The following is a 16,719-nucleotide window of genomic DNA, read 5'->3' on the forward strand; positions in this document are numbered from 1 at the left end:
TTATTTTAGGAGCCTGGAGGCCTTCATATTCCCTTTCTTTCTTCCCCTGCCCCTGCACCTCCATCAGACATCACTGTAGCATCAATCAATGTGGTGTGTGATTTGGAAGTTTGCACCACAAAAGAAGAGAGATTTATAATATGATTGACTAGTCTATCCTTTCTGGCCAATTGAACATGCTTTGCAGGGTATCCTCTGAGTGTCTCTGAGAATTGGCATCTAAATTTTGATTTTTTTTGTTTTTTTTATATGCAAGAAGATGCTTTAAGAAGATATCTTTCATTTTTCTCTGTCCTTCTGTCTTCACATCGCCACGCATTCTCCACGGCATTCCCATAATCTTACTCATTTAAGGAAAGCTGACCTTTTGTCATGGACTTTAATGGACATTTTGGTAGCTCCACCCTGTGCCATGTTAACCCAGGGGCTTGGAGGCCTTGGCAGTTTACTGCACAGCACTGTTTCACACAGTGATTAATGTCCCCTACAGGGCCCCTGTTACAGAAACATTTTGTCTCTTTTCTCTTGCACAGACTTAAATGATGTTTAAGGACTCCCTTGAGAAGCTCAAATTGATATAAAAATAGCCATATGTTCTGTAACTTTCCTGCTTTAGATGCACAGCCAGGGTTTTATCTTTACTGCACATTGGAGACACTCCTGACTCTTCCCTATAAAAGACCCTTGGGTGTCAGCTCATTTCTGGTTATTTAGACTATCCTTAACCTTGATGGGTTGCTATTATACCAGTATAAGGTGGTACTCTGTAAGGCAGTCTCCAGGGCTGTCCCATTCACTGCCCTATCCCTAGCTCCTAGCACACGGTAGGTGCTCACTAAACATTTCTTGAAAAAAATCCATGAATGACTACATCCTTACATTGTTCAGGTAATAACCTAGGTCTGCTTTGCTTACAATGGCTGAGGCAGATCTGACTTATCCCTTAGGCCACCAGGAATGTCAGTTTGAGGACTTATCTTGAAACCAGACAAATCTGGATAATTACAGAGCAAGAATAGCTGCTCACATCTCACTCCATTGTATCAAAGGTCACTTAGTCCCTAAGTCTTTCCAAAAAGAGTCTGTCCCAGTTGCTGAGCAAGACTTCCTGGGCTGGTTGCATGATGTATTGGCTTTAGCATTAGGCTGTCCTATAGTTCATCAAAGGGGAGTCATCCAAGAACAGACCCCAAAAGCTTTTTAATGTGAATAGGAATTAGGGAAATAGAGACTCTGATTTCGGGTAAGCCTATGGAAATTTCCTATAGGAAGGTGGGTCCTAGGAGCGGTCCCAGAGACTGACACATGACAGTGGGCATCTTGCCCAGTCTTTTCAGATTGCTTTGTAAAAAGTCTCAGGTGACTGAACTCAGTTACCAGCCTCCACAGCTATCAAGGACACATTTCCTTCATCAATCTGCCTTCCAAGGACCCTGTTGAGCATAACAAGTTTTCCCTTCAGACAGAAATCAATACTACAGCATTTGCACTGCAAAGAAGCCAAACAGGTGCTATTTTGAAACCTTTGTTTGCAGCAGCACATAACTCTTAACCACCTACCTGTAAGTCTCTGTTTTTACATTCCAATGTTTAAAACCTACACACTCTACACCAGAATTTTTCAATGGAACTTTCTGCACTAATAGAAATACTCTATTCTGAGCTGTTCAAAAATGGTAGCCATTAGCTACATGTGACTACTGAGTACTTGAAATATGACTAATGTGACTGGGGAACTGAGTTTTTGATTGAATTTAATTTTGACTAATTTAGATTTAAGTATTCACATGCTATTAGTGGCTACCATATTGGACAGCACAGCTCTATACAACTGAAATGTATATAAATACAAAGAATACATGAAATGGTAAAATATTCTAAAATTATAAAAGTGATAGATTGTCAATAAAGAAAAATTTAAAAATAGACAAAGGTGGAGGAAAACACTAAAAACACTCATATCTCAACACCTAAATGTAAGTAACTGTTGACATTGTGGTGTATGCTCTTTTAATTATTTGTCTTCCACTGTATGTAAGAAGGGAAAATAATGCAAGATAGCCAATATATAGTTAGAATGGTTCAGAGAATATAAGGAAAACCCCAGATGGACCTTGTTAAACTGATCATAATAGATATACCAGGATCCACCTCCTGCACAATGACAGACCAGGTGGCTGCCCCTGTGGGCTGAATGCCCACTCCTGTCCTCACATAAATCTCCTCCCAATGAACTGTCTGTGATGCCCTAAATTCCCATAGTATATATACGATGGTGCATATCTGTTCAAAACTAAATCTTATGCACAGCACCTCACATTTCAGCTTTTTGTATCTTAAGGGGTAGTGTCTAGACTGTCAGACCTGAGGTTGGAGCATTTAAGGAGGCCTGGGCACCTAATGGGCAATGTTTGGCCACTGGGACAAGTGACAAGAGAGCACTGGAAGGGGAGAGTGTGGATAGAAGAGGGATGGAGAGCCTAATCTTCATATTTTAGTCCAGGACAGGGTCATACATACTAAAAAAAAAAGTGCATTTATGCATTCATTTATTCACATATTCACTCAACAAGTAATTTGCAAGTACCTATTCTATGTCAGGGTCTTTGAAAAGGGAATGGATATATTGGGATTTTAGGGGCCAAGGGAAAACTTCCCATTTGCCCTCTGAAGTTTCACTGAAAATCAACTGACAAAAAGCAGATTAATAAGAGAAAAGGCATACAAATTTATTTGATCATAGTTTTATGTAACATGGGAGCCTTTTCAGAATGAAGACCCAAGGTTACAGGGAAAACTGTCCATTTTTATACTTAGGTTCAACAAAGATGGACAGAATGTAGAAATCTGATTGGACAAAAAGGGTACGATCTAATGCTAACAGACTGAGTGGGGAAACCCAGCAAGTCCTGCCTCGCTAGATTCTTCTTGGCCTCTCTGTGCAGCATTTCTTCCTTTTGGGTATGATGTACGGTTCCTCTCTGGAATGGGGGTCTTATGACCTACAGTCAAACAATACCTCCTTAAAAGAATGAGTACCTCTCTGGGTTTCAGGTTGTTCCGTTGTGAGTTGAGAGGTGGAAAGATAGAGTAACTCAGCATGTGCTGCTAATCTAGAGAAGGCCCCAGGTCCACTGAAGCCCAAACAAGAGCATTTGCTCCTATAGATACTGCCTTTAGTTAAAATTATGCTATTTTGTCCATTATGTATTTTTTGCATTAATTTTGATTGTTGAAATATTGCATTGAAATATTGTTTATCTTGATTACTGAGTGTTGCCGGCATGCCCTTACATTTTACACTTGAGGCCACAGCCAAATGATGGGGGAAGCTTAAGAGAAAACCTCACTCCATTTGCCTATCTAGGAATTGCATCCAAAAAGGAGAATGAGTTAGTCATCATGTTCTTTATTTTGTAGAATGTCATGCTAAGCCTTCCCTTTGGTTTTGCGCTGTTTGCAGGAGTGATCACAGTCAGTCACAAGAATGAGGATGATCTTGGTCTGTGGCTGAGTTGGGCACAGGCCCAGTGACTTTCTGAGACTTCTCTGCAAGAAATCAGTGAGGAGTAAATTTAAGACTGGTTAGATTTTGGCTGCGTCTCCTTAGCAGCTTAGGCAGTAGATGAAATTCCTTCTGGAAGGAGTACTCATTCTTTATTCTGCCACTAGCTTACAGTTAAGACTTTGCCTTTTGCTAGCTTGGAATTCTCAGCCCATACTAACGTGAACTAGGAAATAAAGGAATGGCAATAGTAGAGGCATACTCTCAGATAGTGTTAGAAAACAAGCTAATTAATTTGCCTGAAAGGAGGACAATGCTTATCAGATTAGGAAACAGGTAAACAGTTTGCAAAGAAAGATTAAGACAAAGTGGAGCCGGAGATCCAAGTGAAGCCTCTTCCTGGGAGGGTAGACAGATACTGGAGCTTGCAGGTTGAGCCATACCCTGTCTGACTTCATCTGCCTCAATCGTATTCTCTTGGGGCAGCGGGAGAGGTACATACTGGACATCAGCGGTTTTAAAATTTTTGCCCAGTAATTCTAATGTGCACCAGAGTGGAGAAGAACTGTGCTAGGAAATGATGACCTGGCTGGCCAGATAAACTAATTCCAACCAAAGTGTAAGTGGCTAAGATTGGATTCCTATGTTTCTCCTGCCACATGTTGTCAGCACATTGACAGTAACACTATTTTGGTTTAGGGCAGCATGACGCCAGGGCAAGGTCATGGGAAAGGATGAAGCAATATTTATGAAATGCCTACTTCCTCCCAGTCATCATGCTAGGTGCTGTTCATTAGGTTTAACTCTCAGATGAGGCCAGCATGATCACCTCCACTGAAGAGATGAGAAGGCCAATGCCTTTAGATAAGGAAGCCTTTCATGACAAAGCTCAAATAGCCTCATGAAGCAGATTCTTCCAATGGGCCATTGGACCTACTCCATCTACAGACCCTACAAAACTGTCCACGTCTGCCCTTAGCAATGAACATCAGCACCACCAAAATGCAGCTCTCTGGTTAAATAATTGGAGAGCCCCACATTCGCCAGCAACTTGAAGGGGGTCTGGTAAGGATGTGATTGTGTCTGGACAAAGATGGCATGAGGAAGTCTGTTTGGGGCAAACTGTCTGTAGCCTAGGTCATCCCTCTGAGAAAACATTTTCCATTCCCTCTTTTGCTTTCCCACCTCATTTTCCCCACAGCTAACATGTTTGAGCTCTAAATCTGTGCCAAGCACTGAATATTCTTTGCATAATATTTTTACTCTTCCTAACAGCCCTATGTGGTAGGAATTATTGTATCCATGTTATTGATGAACCTGAGGCTTGTGGATGCCAAGAAATTACCAGGCTTCTCACAAGCTGGTAAGTAGCAGAGTTAGGATTCAAAGTCAGGTGTTCTTACTCCAGAGTCTGAACTCTGAAGCATGGTCTATACTGCATACTCTAATGCCTTTCCAGGCAGAAACAGCTTCCTATTGGCAAATAACATAAAATTTCCACCATCTGGGTATTTTTCCATTTAAGAAGATGGCATATTTTACCTGGGTCAAGTGGTAGTTTACTCACAGCCCAAGGAAATACTAGAAATTAAGAACTCTCTACAGTTTGTCTGACCTCAGCCCATAATTATGTAAGCTTATTTTTTAGCATACCAGTAACTTTCCACTTCAGGCTAGATTGGAAATATACCCCCACCTCCCAAAACCTATTTTTGCAGCGTCAGTCAGGGGATGCAAAATGACAGCAATTTCAGTATTCAGAGCTTTTTCTCTCCCTCATATTTAACCCAAACATACCCTCATCTTTCATCTCCCATTTCACCCAAAATTTGGGACCCAGAGAAGATGCTTGAGGCAAAGTATAATCTTTATACATCTTTGCTTCTCCAGCACCAATACAAAGCCTGACACAATACAGGCATCCAAGAGGTATTTGGTGGATGAATGAGTGAGTGAATGAATGAAGTCTGTATTGGGAATGTGAAGAAGGTGCTACTGAGCCGCCATTGATAGGACATAAACAGAAAGTTTTTCTAGACGTGCAGCTGATTTTCAGTAAGCCATCATGTCATCCTCTGCCTTGCTTCTCGTGTTTTATTTATTTATTTATTTTTTAACTGCTTCCCTGCGGCTGGACTTACTGACACATCCCCACTGTGGTCTCAGGATTACCCCACTGTGGTCTCAGGATTACCCTAGGTCTTGAGCTGATCATGTGGGGAACAGGAAGTGTATCAGTGGCTTAAGTCTCCACCATCTACAGGAGCTTAAGAAAGGACAAGGTCCCCCAAGCAGGATTCTGGGTGCTCACCTACAGCTGTTGGCTTTACCTCAACCCCTCAGATTCTCCAACTGCATCTAATCCTCACAACAACCCTGTCAGATATGTGTGCCTATTAGGATTAGGTTTGTCTGTGTTAAACAGAGAAACAGCTAGAATAGATGACCCAAGGAAAAGTTTGTCTTTCTCACATGACAGAGGCTGCAGTGGCATTCAGGACTAGTCTTGTGACTTTCCGGAGCCATGAGAGTCTTGGGTTTCTTTTAGCTTTCACTCCACCAAACTTAGCTTGTGGCTTTGGGCTTCACGCTCACTAGATGGCTGTTTCTCTTTCAACATCCTGTATGAGATCCGGGCAGAAAAAAGGGGAAAGGATGAAAGCGGAAGGCCTGGCATTTAACTGGGTCTTGCCACAACATGGCAGCAATAGGTGCTCCAGGGAAGAGCCCTGGGGGCCCATGAATTTAGGTCCTGGTGCTTCCTCCCACCTCCAGTGGCCTGGTCTACAGCACCAGGCTTCTGTCTAGTTTCCCTTCTCTTCACACCACCCCCATAGTTGTCTCCCCCAGGAACTAGAGCCCTACCTTGAACCCCAGTGGCTCCCCTCACCACCATCAGGGTCCTTTTGTGTTTGGACCAGGTTCTGGTCCTAGTCTGTGTGCCTCCTGCTCTCTGACTTTAATCAGTGGGTGACATCCTTGCCCACAGCCTGCCAGCTCCCAAGCTGGACCTCCCTAAACTTGAGACTGTCCAATTCATGTCTGAACTTGTCTGGAGGGTGACCCAAAGCCAGTTCCTATGGTCAGGTTAGTTTCAGTACCCAGGAGTCAGGAAAAGGGGACTTAATTTCCTGTGGTAACAAAGTTCCACAATGCCTGGCATTTGACTACCATTCTTGGAGCTGAGGGGAGGCAGCCTTCATTCTCCTTCTCGCATTACCCAAGAAGGGGCATCCAAGGTGTGGTTCCACAGCACACAGGGGTAAAGCAGGGCAGCATCACAGGAGGGAGGATCTCGGGGAGCTAGAAGGCATGTCACCATCGTCTAGGCTGACTATTGTGCTTTATTCATGTGAACTGAGGTCTAGAAAGGTGGAAGTAACTTTTCCAAAGGGGGCAAAGCTGCACCCACACATATGGAATCCCAGCCACGCAGGCCCTAGGGGTGTGTCTGGGTGAGCTGCGTGTCTGAGACCTGCTGGTGGAATTCTTGCCAGAGCTCTCACCCAGCCTCCTTCACCTGCAAGCACGCCATCTGACTGACCACCAAGAAGGCACAGGTGGGGCGTGAGGGTGAGTACCAGGAGGATTTCCATGTTCCAAACAAGGAGAGAATTTTGGTGGAGAGGTGGGAAGACAGGACTTCAGGGCAGTCAAGCGCTGAGTGGTTGAATGGAAACAACTTTAGACATTAAGGTCACAGGGCACAAACAGGAGGTCCAGAGTAATGGTGGGAATTATCTGAGGAAGCTCAGGTTTGCATTACAGAGTAATGGCAGCTAATACACACTGAGCACCTACTATGGGCCAGGCACTTTTATTAGAGCTTTGCCTGAATTGACTGACTTAATGCTCATAGCAGCCCTAGGAGTTCAGTACCGAAGGCCCACAATCCTAAATCCAAAATCTTTGAGGCCAAATGTGTTTCTAGTACTGAAGTTTTCATGTTTTAGAAAAATAGTAGGGCACATATACTGTATATTACATAATTATTTATGGGGGTGTCTGAGACAGCACCCAGTAAACAGGCGCATTAATATTTCTGCAGCAAGTGGGCTAGACAAAGACCATCAAAACCCTCATGTCAATTTTGACACCAAATAAGTTTGGGCACACCACTTGTGAAAAAAGTTTTGGTTTTCTGGGCTTTCAGAACTTCAAAGTTCTATGGTCAATAGTTAGACTTTAAAGAAACAGTGTCCACTGATGGACTAGGTATCTGCGTGGCTCTGGTTAGATGGTCAGTGACATTGCTGATGACCTACCCAGAAGTCGTTCCCTCCTTCCTCCTTCCTAATAGAACTTGAACGTTCATCAGGTGTGGAGCCAGCCCTGTGCCGCTGTGGGTCTTGGCAAGGTTGAGGCTCCCTGGATGGAGCCCAACGGTGTTCTTAGGGACCAGTCTCTTTCCAACCTTTCGGTTCCCCGTCCTTAGTCTCTTGGCTTTTCATCCTCCTGTGTGTAGACCATGGCCTCTAGATGGCTGTCATCACTCCAGACATCATGGAGTGACTGTCATCATGGATGGCTGTCATCACTCCAGGAGTGACTGAAAGATAAGAAGCAAGTGGAAGGGTCAAAAGGTTTTCTCTTCTCAGTGCTTTGCCCTTTTGTTCAGAAAGGGAAGCTGCCAATAACATCATACTGGGACTCCTTACCCCAGGCTCAGTTGAACCCTACTGAACACTCTACCTTCTTTCAGGCACCACTGCTCCTTATGGTTGCCAGGGGTATAAATTAAAATATAGGACACCCAGTTAAGTCTGAATTTCAGATAAATAACAAATAATTCTTAGTATAAGTATGCCCAAATGTTATATGAGATATACTTATACCAAAAAGTTATCTGTAATCCTCATTTAACTGGACACCCTATATTTATCCTGCAGCTCTTCCTTGTGTGCACTGCCACAACTTCCACCAGGTACCACTGTGCCCCTGAGGAGTTGTCCCCAGTGGGTGATGGCCTGGAGTCCTCCAAATGCCACAGTGCTGGGATGTTCAAGAGAAAGTTGGCCCAAATGCCTCTCTTCACCTTTATTTTACACTCTGTTAATGTAACCAAAGAAAAGTCACTTGTGCCGCATTGTCTTAATACATTTTTAACAAAACATCTCTTCACTTTCAGCCACTCTTCCTCTAGACTCAGCCCTGAGTCTGGGGGTGGAGCTGGGCCAGAAGACATGTGTGAGTGGCAAACAGGACTATGTGCCCAGCTTCGCCCCTTCCCTCTGGAGCCAGGGTTTGGCCAAGCCTGTCCATCTGCCTCGACTCTACCCTGGACATGTCTTGACCAGGAGGCCCCAGCCTGTTCTCTTGGGCAGCATGTTTTCAGTTTGTGCAAATAGACCTACGCCCCTGTCGACACAGACATGTCAGAATCCCAGGAGTAGATGCACCTTCCTCTCAGAAGTGCTGCATAAATTGTGCGCTATTCAGAGAGACCAAAAAAGACTTCTCTGCCTGAGGCAGTTCTCGTGGAAGTGGAAGTTGGGAGTTGGGCTGATCCCTGAAGGAAAGGACTGAATACGTCAGAAGGCAGGAAGAGGTTGCTGGTTGCAGATGGGACTAAGTGTGTTTTCAGGGACTGTGAGGAAACCAAGACTGAAGCAGGCCTTGCCACTGTGGAGTCGTGAGAAATGAGGGTAAGTAAATTCCGGGCCAGATTATGGGAGACGCTGCAAGCAAGGAAAAGGCAATACATTCGAATTAGCAGGAAATAGAGCCTGGTTCAATGTGAATAGAAAGAAATATTTCAGATCACTCAATCTAGGCTTGTTTTTACATTTCCTCTCATTATTCCCCAGTGTAAAATTATGTCCCTTGAAAAGGAACCTGGTACATTTTGTCGAAGATATGCACTCTTCTGCCAGTTAGGAAGTCTGAGCCTTTAAAAGAATTCACAATTTCTAGCTAAATTCTTTAGTTCCTGGACTAAAGAAGACCGTCTAGTACTGGAGAAAAACACATACTTTATTCTTAGATATTCAAATTAATGTCAACTCAACTCATGCACAAGGATGTTTCAGGGCCACTTTGATCATTTCTCATTACTATAATAATTCTCAGACAGCCACTTCCTTCCTCCTGGGCCGGGATTGTGGGAGTGTTGTTCCCAGGTGACGGGACATTCTGTGTGTGTGCAGCCTCCTCCACACCACTGCCCACCTGCCAATTAACACAGCCCTGGCTTTCCCCCAGCCAGCCCCCAAACACGCACAGGATTTTCTTGCATTATTGCCCAGCGAACTGGGGGCACCCTGCTTCCTAGTTACGCTGTGCTGAGAACAGCACAATTGATTTGGCCCAAGGTAAATCCTCTCCGTTTTTCAAACTTTTTCTTTTCAATAGCCCCCTTCCCCACCCAGGTCCCTGGTGGCCTCTGTTCCCAACATCCTGTTTTAAATCCTAGACTTGATAAACTATAATTTCACGCATGAATGCTTTGGAGATGTTCATGGGGGGATAGGGAGAAATCTGGAAAATTGAGATGTAAAAAAGTACAATACGGTACTCACCAGAAAATTGGTTTCCTTGATCATCACCTAAATACAAATCTGGAAACGACACCAATTGGACATCAGACTGAGGTGGGGGGTGGGGGAGGGGATGGGGGTATGCCTACACAATGAGTGCATTGCGCACCGTTTGGGGAGTGGTAACACTTGAAGGTGCTGACTCGGGAAAGGGGGGGTGGGGAAAAAAATATGAAACTATTGTTTTTAACTTGCACTGTTCACTTAATAATTTATCATGAACATTTCCCATATTATTTCATATCATTGTACAAGAAATAATGTATACATTATGAGGACATACTGTATCTAACAAGATATACTGTTAGACTCTTTGATTCTGTAAAATTAAATTAAAAAAAAAAGAAAAAAAAAATAAATAAATAAATAAATAAAAAAAAAAGTACAATACGACCTTTTTCTAAGACCTTTTTTCTCCCTTAAAAACCTCCAATACTCAGGAGGTGAGGTGGGGTAAGGTGGGGTATGCCTTAACTTCTGTTTTCCTTGGAACTTTTCCATTGTGACATTCACATTTGCTAGAATGTAAATGTTCACCAAAAGTTAATATGTGATCCTTCCCAGAAAAACAGGAAGGAAACCATTTCCAAAATTAGTGAAGCTCACAGAAAAAACAAGTATTGCATGCACTCACTCATATGTGGGAGATAAAAACGTTGATCTCATGGAGGTGGAGAGTTGAATGACAGTTACCAGAGGCTCCAAGGATGTGGCAGGAGGATGAAGAGAGGTTGGTTAATAGGTACAAACATAGAGTTAGATAGAAGGAATAAGTTTTGATGATCTATTAGCAGAGTAGGGACTATAGTTAACAACAATGTATTGTACATTTCAAAATAGCTAGGAGAGAGGACTTGAAATGTTCTCAACATGTAGAAATGATAAATGTCCATGGTGCTTGGATATCCTAAATATCCTGACTTAATCACTACACATTCTATGCATATAACAAAATATCTTGTGTATGCCATAAATATTTACAAATATTATGTATTAATAAAACATAAAATAAATAAAATAAAAAGCTTAGATCACGGGGATTTGGGAACCAGCCATTCAGAGGAGACACTGCTTCTTCGGGCCAGGGGAGGCCTTTCCAGCATAAGGAACAGGCTTTGTTAAGGGCCCAGGTGCTCCTTGTCTGGTCTCTCTGCTCCTGACCCTTCACTTCATCATCAGGAGGATCGTTCTAGTTTGGGGCTACTGTTATTTTTTCACTTATTTATTCACAACAGGTAATACATGCACATGGCACACAATTCAAAATATTCAACAGGTTGATTGAATAAAACATAAGCCTCCTTCCTTTTCCTGCTCTCTGGCCCCTCTGTTCCTCCCTGGAGGCGACCTCTGTGATCAGTTTCTTAAATGTCCTCTTCCAGAGAGGTTTACGCATTTTCAAAAATAGAGTTAGAGTTATTTGAAGGTCTCTTATAGGTTTGTTTGCCTATTGCTTCAGAATGGGATACCACATTCATGTGGTTCAAAAATTAACAAATTTAAAAGACAACCAGTGGAAAGTCACGTGCCAAACTCCATTCCCTGTCCTTGCCCTGGTTTCTACTCTCTATACCACCTCTTCTCCTACTCCAGAAGGAAACTACTTTTACTATGTTCTTGTGAAGCAGTCTAGACCTTTTAAAGGCACATACGACCAAATGCAATTCTTATTTTTCCCCCAAAGCAGTTCTTTAACTTGAGACTCGATAAAGACAACAAAAAGAATTATTTGGAAAAGCAAACTATGCATTGATGGAATTAACTGTATGCAGTTTCTAAAGCAGTCAACTCAAGCATGCATATATATATAACTACAAATAATAAACAAATTTATTGCTTTAGAATATTGTGATCACCTTAAAATAGACCCCTCACTTTTGTAAGTATTTAAAAATTCATATTACCTAGGCCCCTACAAATCAAAACAGAAGCTGGATCAACCAGAATAGCTTACGCCAACAGTACACCATACAAGTGTACCTGGTGTACCTGGAATACCATACAGGTGTGTCCTGCTATCAGGCCTATTTGTCCCTGGGTCAGCCTGTGAAATTCTAGGACCAAGGTGATTTACCACCTACATTGGCTCTATCTACAGTTTTGCTCGCCACACACAAGGGTAGTGTTCATAGATCACTATGGTTTTTTATGGGAAAAGGGAACTTCTGCCCCAAGCCCTACCATTTTGAGAGCACCTTTATTTTGGAGGTTCCCTGGTTCCTCTCTGGCTCCAGCAGCTTGGATTTTGTATAATCCTTGCATTTCCCTCATGAATGGGCTATGCCATTATGCCATATAATATGCTTTGTAGATGACTGCCTAGTTTACCTATTTGGGAGGCCAATCCAGAGAAGAATGTTGCAATTATCAGTTCGAGAATCTGACTGTGTCCCTGCTGCATTGGCTTCTGTTGTTTCTTCTTCTTGGAACACCCTCTCCAGGTAACTTTAAAGTCCCACCCACCCTTTAAAATCCAATTCAGGTGTTCCCTGAAAACAGCTCAGATCTCCCATTTGATTGTTTTCCTATTTCTTCCTCTCATCAACCACTTATTGCTGTTTCTGTCCTACTACCACATTCTGCTTACAGTTGTATTCCAGCTATAATGATGTTTTTCCCCCACCATAAGGCTGCACATTTTGAGACCATGGCTATTTACTTCTGTAGTCCCACGGAATATCTTGGCAATGTGTCTAGCATGTAGTAGGATCTCAATAAATGTTTTTTAAATAGAATTGATTGTTGGGTTCAATCTTCATCCTTAGCCCCATTGAGAGGTACTGGTTGTCAGGAGAGAGGGGGAGTGCTGAAAATCGCTTACTTGGTAAATTAAAAAAAAAGCAGCTTTCAATATGGACAGCGCAGCAGGATGGTAAAGAGCTCAGTCTTTGCCTATAACATGACCTGGATTCCAATCCAGGTTCTATACTTATATTGCTGTGCCCTCAGGCAAGCTGTTTGACCTCTTTAAACTCCAGTTTTCCCACATATGAAATAAGGATGAGAATAACAGTACCTGCCTTATGAAGTACTTAGCACAGTGGCTGGCAGACAGTAAACATTCACTCATTATGATTTTTAATAGTTTTTACTGGGTGCCATTATCATCCATCTCTGTTTACACATGGTCAGAAAGCTTTGACCGTAGCAGCTGAAACCAAGAGCTCTTTGAAACAAGGCTGAGAGCATTTCCATTCCCAAGCTGATATTTGCTTGGAGGAAGGGAAATAAAAAAGCCATTAATGAAACTTCAATGAGCCTTAATTTCCCACCGGGGAACAGGCTGAATAGTAATTGGGAAAGTTTTGTCTAAGTCTGTTCATTGATTCAAAAATAAACGTTCTTATTTCTAAGCTAACACCCATACTGAGAGCCACAGGGCACATTTTTTTAATTTGCTATTTGGTACTAAACATTAGTGTCCTTAAAATATATTTAGGACAAAAAAAAAAAAAAAAAAAAACCTGTCCAATTTATCTCATGACAGGTTCAATAACAGAATGACAGTTAAGCTTAAATATTCGGAAGGAAAGTGTTCCAACATGAAGCAAATAGAAGGATCACTCAGATGCCAAAAAAGCATGGAAAATTTATAATTTCTGAAGCGAGGTTTATAGGTAGAGTGCCAATACCGTAAAGCCCTGCAAAAATTCAGGAAGCAGAGAGTTAACAAGTGGAAATTGCTTGTCAGTTATGCTGGAAATTTCCACTGCTTGTTTTGTTGCGGAAGGTGTTACACAGGGGGAAGTACTGTCTCCGCGTGGGTGTGCATGCGCACGCGCGCGCGTGTGTATGTGTGTGTGTGTGTGTGTGTGTGTGTTGCCTCTTCATTAGCCCTTTGCAACGCTGAGTCACGTTCTGTTCCCCTTCCAGCTTTCCTTGTCTTCGAGCGTCCTCTGGCGTCACCAGGGAGCCCTCTCCTGGCCTGTGTACTGTATTGCTCTCACTATCTGACTTGTGTATCCATTGCAGAGACGTCATTAATGTTACTTGTTAATAAAATACTTGTTTAGAAAAGCCTAATAAAATATATATTGACTTGTATTAACAAGGGGAATATTAATCCACGTCATCTGACGATTTATGAAGAATGATGCAAGTTCAAACCCTTAGGGACCCAAAATAGCCCTTGAGCCAACCCCTCTTTTTTTTTTTTACTATAGATGATGAAATTGAGGCACCAAGAAAAGGAGCAATGTTTCCAAAGTCACCGAGATAATTAGAAAGTCTGGCTCTAGGGCAAAAAAATGTATGGTTAACCATGTAAAGAATAGAAATAGAGTGGTCACACACTGCAATTGTGGCCTGCAGCTGAAGAAACAGCGTGGCCCTTTTCCTTAGGGAGTCATGTTTGGGAAGCAAAAATGCCGGTGTGGCATGTTTAAATTGTCCTTGGGAAGCAGCACAGAAACATCACAGAACTTAAATATCAACATAAGTGCGGACAAAAGGAACTGATACTCCTCCACGCAGACCCGGGGGAAGACTCCAGTCAAACCGCAGGTGTGCGTGCGGCGGCGAATACAAAAATGGTGCGTCCTTGAACGCAGGGGGCTGGTGTGTTTAGGGCTCCTACAAGGGCCAATCTGGGCCGAACTGTGGAGTAGAAGAATGGAAAAGAGGCAGAAAGATGACTGCGTGACCTGCTGGGGCTGCTGTTGGGTCTTTTGGGGAGTTTTGAACTGTCGAGAAATTTTCTGCTTTTCTCTCCGGGCAATTATTACACGAAACACTCCTGGACCTTTCCGTGTTGCTCTGGTAACGTGGCTGCCTGAATTTGAAGGGGAGGCCAGAAGCTTTCTCTGTTTGGGGCGAGATTCCCAGGGACAACCTTGCAAGGGCACAGCAAGGGACCTTGCTGGAAGCACATTCAGGGTGGTTCTCCCAAGGCGAGGGGTGTGCGTGAGGCTAGCTCTGCGCAGGAAGAGCCCTGGGTGAGCGCTTCACATTGTGTCTGTAGCCCCCAATTTCCATGCTGTCTTCCACATCAAGTCAGGACGATCAGCGTGTGACAGGCAGTGGCTGTGGTCTGGAATTGTAATGGGATCTGCATATTAACCTTTTCAAGACCTTCCCAGACCTCCCCTTACCATCAAAGGAAAAGAATATTCACCTACCACCACCAGTACAGCACCTCCCAGGTACCTGAAATTCTTCCCATCATAGAGTCATTTCCTGGGATTAAGTTTATCTCAAATTTCCAGAGGAAAAAACTGAAGCTCTGAGGGTTTAGGAGTATTTGGATCATGATTTTCAACCTTGATGCCAGTGTGTTGTGTTTTGTTTTGTGTTTTCTACTCACCGGGGCAGCTCTTGTCACTGCAGCGTGAAAGAGTTTTATCAGGTCAGCTCTTGTGTGAGAGGGGAGGCACCATAGGGAGAGAGGCATTAGAAGCATTATTTCAGCCTAAGCTACAGTCATAGCAAAATAAAAAAATCAATTTATGTTTGTCTCTTGCTGTCCTGTTTTTTTTTTTTTTTTCTGGAGGGATTGGGTTATATTCCTCCCAAGGATATTTCTGAAGGAAGCTGGATAGTTTTGGCCATCCTGAAGTCTCTTAAAAGGCTTTCCTGAGCACCAGTGGCCTAATTAGGTTTTTACAAAGGCCACATTTAGCTTAGAGGTGGATCAATGCAATATGTGCAAGACTCTTTCTGTCAGTGACAGAAACCCAAATCAAACCAAAATAAGTGAAGAAGATATTTATCAGTCCACTCAACTGGAAAGAACCAGGGCCTCAAGAGTGACAAACCCGAGGATTCAGATGGTGTTTCAGATCTCTTTGCCCATCTCCCTGCCCTGCTTCTGTCTGAATCAGTTTCATTTTCTCCTACTAAAGACAGGCTTCCTGTATTGGCAGGGAGGGGAGATCTGCGGGCAGCTGCCAGCTTCCATTACCCCCGTTAGTGACCCTGGAGGAAAGAGAGAGCTGCTGGCGTCTTCCAGTGTCTTACTCAAAACCTCAGGGAGGGGCTCTGAGTCTCTGTTTTAGGTCAGATACCCAGCCTGTGAACCAACCACCACAGCAAATTCATGAACTACTCTGATTGGCCACACTGGGATGTGTACTCACTTATGTGGACATGGGTAGGTTTTTGCGTCAGTCAAGTTCCCAGCAGTATGCAGATGGCACACTCAGACTAAGGAATTTCAGAATAATTCAATAACAGGACTACTTACAAAGGCTGGAAGTATTCAAGGGAGCCAGCCAGACCTGGTGAAATATCCCCAGGCTAACAGCAGTGGAAAGTCCTTACCCCTCTGAAACCTGAGGGTCAAGCGGAAGGGGAAGTTGCTGGAATGAGGAGAGGTAGCCAGATGGAAAGCCTTCTTGGCAGAAGCTGTGGCTTTCAGTAGAAGAGCACAGCCAACAGTCCCCAACCAGCAAAGAAATCACCAGAGGAAAAATATCCCTACCTCACTTTCCTTCCTTCCTCTAATCTCTTGCCAAAGGCTCTCAATGTCCAAACCCAAGTAAAACCAAAGGGAATGGGACTCTTTGCTGCATCTATGTGGGTCAGGCAGGTGGAAAAGGATCTAGAAGGACAATTAGAATATATCCCATAGAGCACTATGAGTGGGAGGGCAATTATTAATAAAATATATCTAATAGAATGCTGTAATTGTTAAGGCAATTAAAGCATATCCAATAGGGTACTGTCATTGGCACCCACAAC

Source organism: Eulemur rufifrons, chromosome 17 (assembly GCF_041146395.1).
Source record: "Eulemur rufifrons isolate Redbay chromosome 17, OSU_ERuf_1, whole genome shotgun sequence".
In the NCBI taxonomy this organism is placed as follows: Eukaryota; Metazoa; Chordata; class Mammalia; order Primates; family Lemuridae; genus Eulemur; species Eulemur rufifrons.